We start from the raw sequence: 5,662 nt of genomic DNA, 5'->3' as shown, positions 1-5,662 counted from the left end.
TTTTTTTTTTTTTGTGGGTTTTTTTTTTTTTTTTCTCTTTATCAATCTATATTTTATTTTTGTAGGCTTTTTTTTTTTTTTAAGAAAAATTGATTGAAACAGCTGTGCCGACATGATACCTCGTTTTGAAACAAAAAGCTAAAATATTTAATTTTGGAAACGACAGGAGGTGTCCTGACCCTGCCCCATCCCCTATGTTTTCCCCCAGGCAACACAAAAAGCCCCTTGATTTGGCACACGGGGACAAAAAAGTCTTTTTTTTTTTTTTTTTTAGGAAGAAAAAACATTTATCCTGGGAAATGCCACATCTTCCTCATAAGGGGCTAGGAAGATGGAACCAGCTCTTTGCTCTAGTGGAGAAAAATGCGAAGCAACTGTCAAACCCCGTCATTTAAACAGGGCTATGATTAAAACATCCTGCTTAAAAAGGGATGAAACGCCCGGCACGGGACAAATTCCCCACAAATTCTCACGCCCGCTGTGCACCGAACGTCCCCACCTGAAAGCGGCCGGCGGTCCTGCTTCGCACTGTGGCTGCTCGTGGTGTCGTACGCTGCGCGGAATCTGCGGGGGAATAAGAATTAAGAATAAGAATTAAGAATAAGGTGGCAGGGAGGAGGTGCCTTTGCTTTGCCTCTCCCACCGTTTCGGCTCCAGGGGCTTTTTGGGGACGGGGATGGGCAGCGTGGTGGCTGCCAGCTGCCCCTGTGGGTTTCCCCGACCGATGCCGCTCGCAGGGAAACCACAGCCAGGAAACCACTAACGTGAGCAGCGAAAGCCGTGCGGTTGCCTGCAGCAGCGCTGACGCGCGTGCCGTGGGACCAGGGAAGGGACCGGAGATCTCCAGCTCCGATGGAGGAGATGTTTCCCCCGAGGTGGCTTTATTAGGGACAAGGACAAGGCTGGATCGGGGTCCCCGCCATCCTCAGCACCCTGGCACTGGGGTTCAGGATGCTCCTGGTCCCCACGCTGCGTCCCCTGAACCTTTTCCCCCAAACCATCTTCTCCCTCCGCCTCCTTCAGCACTGGGGAAGGTTACTGGCAAGTTTTAAGGACAAATCTCCCTTCGGTGACCCAGATGTCACCCACTCCGCTCCTTGGCTGGCAAAACCCAATTAATTTCCTTGGCTGTACATGGATGATCCTCGGGAAAGAAAGGGAAGAGCTCCAACGGTCACACGTAAATGCCATCCTCCTCTTTATTATTCTTTTCCCTTTCGGCGAGGAGCAAATATTTCAGGCTCCACTTTACATTACAAAGGAGCGAAGAGCCCTTCCTCTTCCCCCCCGCCTGCCCTCCCATTGTGGAACAGCTTCAGTATCTTCCAGTTATTATTTTAAGCTGATTTCCTAAGGAAACGAGGCTCATACGGTTACATGCCTATGCATGTGTCTGTCTGTCTGTCCGTCAGGCATCCCCCCCCTCTCCCCCGGGGCACGCTGCTCGGCAGAGAGGCTGCAGGTAAAGATTGCAAAGATTTCATGAAAATTGAGGGCAGGGGGAGGAATTCCACACGCGTGCAAACCCCCGTCCCACTGTTCCGCGTTTAAGTGGGTTTCGGGAGGGTCACGCATCTCCCCAAACACCCGCCGAGAGCGTTCATCAGGGCACGGCAGGGAGGTTTCAAGGAATCTGGATAATATTCGGTATGAATACGCTTAACCGCTCGCCCCCCGGGGACAAACGCCGGCGCTCTCCGGCCATCTGGTTGCTTTTGCTGTAAATTAAATGAATGAAAACTACGATAGCGCGGGCCGGCGGCGGGGACAAATCGAGAGCTTGCAGTAAAATCTGACTGTTCGTATCAGATGTCCAAAAGCCATTAGGGAGGGATAGGCTGAACCGTCTTAAATTCATATCTGTAGTACCAGAGGTACAATTAGAAGTGTTGTTATAGGGCGATATCGACTTTTAGTTTGGGATTATATATATCTCAGCAAGATGAGTACTGCGTCAGCTTACAGTAGGGTATTAGATTCTTAAAGAATTGTACAACTTGTGTATAAATATCTTTTTTTTTCCCCTCTTTTCTTCGTGTCCGGAAGGCTCAGTGTCCGTAGCGGCGCTGGGTGAAGCTCTGGGATCGGGGAGGCGAAGGGGCTCCAAGCTGAGCAGTCCTGCCCTCCGTCAGGGACCCCAGCACGCAACCCGCCTGCTGCCTCGATTTTCCAGCGCTGGTTTTAGGACTGTACATCACAGGAACGGGCAAATCCAGACCGTGCAAGTGGTTAGTTGGCGCTCCGCTGACCCCGTAACCAGCCCGGTCTCCTCCCAGGCATCAGCGTACGATGCCAGCCGCTCCCCACGTCGCGGTGCGGTGGGATGGAGGATTTCAGGGCAATATGGCAATTACGGCTCCGCCACGCTCAATTTTGCAGCTGCTTTGGTGGAGAAAACCCTACGTTTTCTTTCTTTTTGCAAGATCAAAGCATGGGTGCCTGCACCAGAGCACACCCGTGACTGCCTGGGTTTCCCTCCATCCTCACCCCTCTGGTTATCGTGTGCCAGGGAAGCGGACAGGGACAACGACGAAATGTCTGACATCGGTGTCTGATCTCGCTCTTCCCTCACCTTTGGGCTATGATACTCCATTTTGGGGGTTTATGTACGCTGGTTCCCAGGCAGCGCAGGCCACGCAGTGCCTTCAAGGCAGGATGCTGCACGGCAGCTCCGCGGGCGCTGTGGGGTGGACTGGGTCCAGCTCGGTCCCACCACGCACGCCGTGCCCATCCCCAGCCCGTCCGAGAAAGAGGTATTTCCACGCCAGCAGGTCAAGCACAGGCGAAACGGGCTGGAGACCACAGCTGAGCCTGCCCTTACAGCTCCGGGAGAGACCGCAGCTATTTTGCTCCTTTTCTGGCTTAATTTTGTTGTTTGTGGTGTCATTGTTGGTAAGAGAAAACATTCCCCAGCCAGGCTATCTCCTGAGCCGATCTACACGCCGCCACGGCTCTCAAAGGAAAGGCTCTTGCCTTTCCGAGGTTGCTTTCTCCGACATCTCCTTTCAGGCAACGGCAGCCCTGCCTCGCTGCCCGTCTCCCGTCCCCGCTGCCGCCTTCCACGCGCGCAGGACGGGGAAGGAGCCAGCCCGAACCTCTCTCGTAGGCACCGCCGGCGCCGCTCTCACAGAGCCCCGATTGTTCGAACCGCTCAGTCCTCCCTAACCAAACGGGCCTCTCCCTTCCTCTCCCGATATCCGTTGTTTTTCCAGATAAATCGCCAAGCACAGCCGAGCATGTTGCTCGGTTTGCTGCATCTCCGGCGAGCTGCGGTATCTGTTTGCTCAGGGGGCAAGCAGTGGTTTGTGCCCCGATGCGACGAGAGGCGTGTCCGATTAGCACCGGCGTGTTTGGGCAGGCTGAGATTAGTATATGACCTTTTTTTTTTCCAGGAAAATGCCATCCCTGTTGGCACCCTCAAGGCGAGCAGGGCGAGTGCGGTGAAGATCCCACGATCCTACAATTCTACGCTGAGCCGGATGGGCGATGCACGGCTGGGGTGCGGGTAGAGCAAAGGACCGACCTCTGGGTCAGGATTTTGCCCCAGCAGCAGATTCCCCCAGGTCAGGCGTGTGCAAAACAAACTGGCGTGTTTTGGTTGTGCTTTTTTGGGGTTGTTTTTTTTTTTTTGTCGGAGTTTGGGATCTGCAGCACCAGGAGACAATAACGTCTGGAGGATTTCTGCCCCAAACTGCAGGTCAGCACAAGCCCCGCTCCGCAGCAGAGCTGTGGCACTGCAGGAGTTGGGGCTTCGCATGGAGCTCACTCCTCTTACGGCTGCAAGAAACACGCAGCGTATATCGGAGGGGAGGGATTATTCATCGGCTACAACTTCAAATCCCTCCCACAGCAGCTTTCAAAGAGTTTTGTTTTCAAAGGCCCCTCCTGAGCCTGAAATCTGCCCTGAGACGGAGCTTTCTGATCTTAGGGAGAGGCAGAAATGCGCTGTGAAATCCGCACGCGGCTTCTGATTTCACTTCAGTAAGGAAATAGCATTAGTTTGATAAAGTCAGGACTTCTCCCTGGCACTTTCCACGCACAAAGTAATGTGCTTCTTTTCCTTTAACTTCAACTCCCCCCCCACGCATTCCTCCCGTCGTCCTCTCTGCCGCCTCCAGTACGGCGTTGCCTTCGGAGCCCATTAAATGCTTTACAGCCCTCTCTCTTTCCTCGCCTCCATCCTAGGCATTTTCCAGTCCAGCTGCCACCCTGGCATATAATCAAACCATTTTTCTTCCTGTCCCCAGTGAGTTTTTACCAACGCGGCGTGTCGCCAGCTGCTGACCAGGTTCTTCCTCTCCAAGCGTGAAACACTCCTTCGGCTTTTCAAGTTTTGCGGCCCCTCTCCCTCGATTGCTCCTCTGCCTCCTGATTTTGGGGAGTTTTCCGTGGGCTCCTCCTCTCTTCCCACTGCGCCTCATCTCGCAGCCAGCTCATCCCAAACACAGAGCTCACCCAGGGCTTGCGAGTGACTCAAACGTACCAGGGCTGCGGGCGTTAACTTGGGAATCAGAAACTCTCCCGGTCATCACAATCTTGCCAGTTGTTTTGTCCTGCACGTTTCTAACTTCTGGCATTTCTGGTGGATCCTGAAGCCCCGCTCAAGTTTGCAGTACTTCATGCCTCTCCATTTTCTGGGCTCCTCCGCATCCCTCCTGCTTTGCCGATCACATCCCCTTTGGTATCAAGAAGCAGTGCTTTTGCCTCCAAAGGGCCCAACGTGTCATACGTGACCTCCAGCTACGATGTGCTCGTTCTGCAGCCCCAAACACACAGACTTTGGCCCTCGGCTTGTGCACAAATACTGCATTTATCCTAATAATTATAGTAATAAAAAAGAAACAAAGAAGGATGGGTTTGAATTCCCCTTCCCTAAGAGGAGCTTTCCTGAAGAACTGGGTTTAGAAAAATAGAATCATAGAATCATTTAGGTTGGAAGGGACCTTTAAGATCATTTAGTCCAACCATTAACCAACCACTGCCAAGCCCACCACTAAACCATGTCCCTCAGCACCACATCTACACATCTTTTAAATAACCCCAGGGATGGTGACTCAACCCTTTCCCCGGGCAGCCTGTTCCAGTGCTGGACAACCCTTTGGGTGAAGACATCTTTCCGAATCTCCATCCTAAACCTCCCCTGGCGCAACTTGAGGCCGTTCCCTCTTGTCCCATCGCCTGTTCCTGGGGAGCAGAGACCGACCCCCCCTCGCTACCCCTCCTTTCAAGGAGCTGTAGAGAGCGAGAAGGTCTCCCCTCAGCCTCCTCTTCTCCAGGCTGAACACCCCCAGGTCCCCCTCAACTGCTCCCCATCAGACGTGTGCTCCAGACCCCTCACCAGCTCCACTGCCCTTCTCTGGACACGCTCCAGCCCCTCAATGTGAGGGGGCCAGCTAGCAACGTGCTCTTGTGGCCAGGAAGGCCAATGGCATCCTGGGGTGCATCAAGAAGAGTGTGTCCAGTAGGTCGAGGGAGGTCATTCTCCCCCTCTACTCGGCACTGGTGAGGCCACAACTGGAATACTGTGTCCAGTTTTGGGCTCCCCAGTTCAAGAGGGACAGGGAACTGCTGGAGAGAGTCCAGTGAAGGGCAACCAAGATGATGGAGGGATTGGAGCATCTCCCTTACAAGGAAAGGCTGAGAGCACTGGGACTCTTTAGCC

This window comes from Charadrius vociferus, unplaced genomic scaffold (genome assembly GCF_000708025.1).
Source record: "Charadrius vociferus isolate BGI_N301 unplaced genomic scaffold, ASM70802v2 scaffold32, whole genome shotgun sequence".
In the NCBI taxonomy this organism is placed as follows: Eukaryota; Metazoa; Chordata; class Aves; order Charadriiformes; family Charadriidae; genus Charadrius; species Charadrius vociferus.
The sequence above is the reverse complement of the archived record's forward strand: the minus strand, read 5'-3'. Positions refer to the sequence as shown.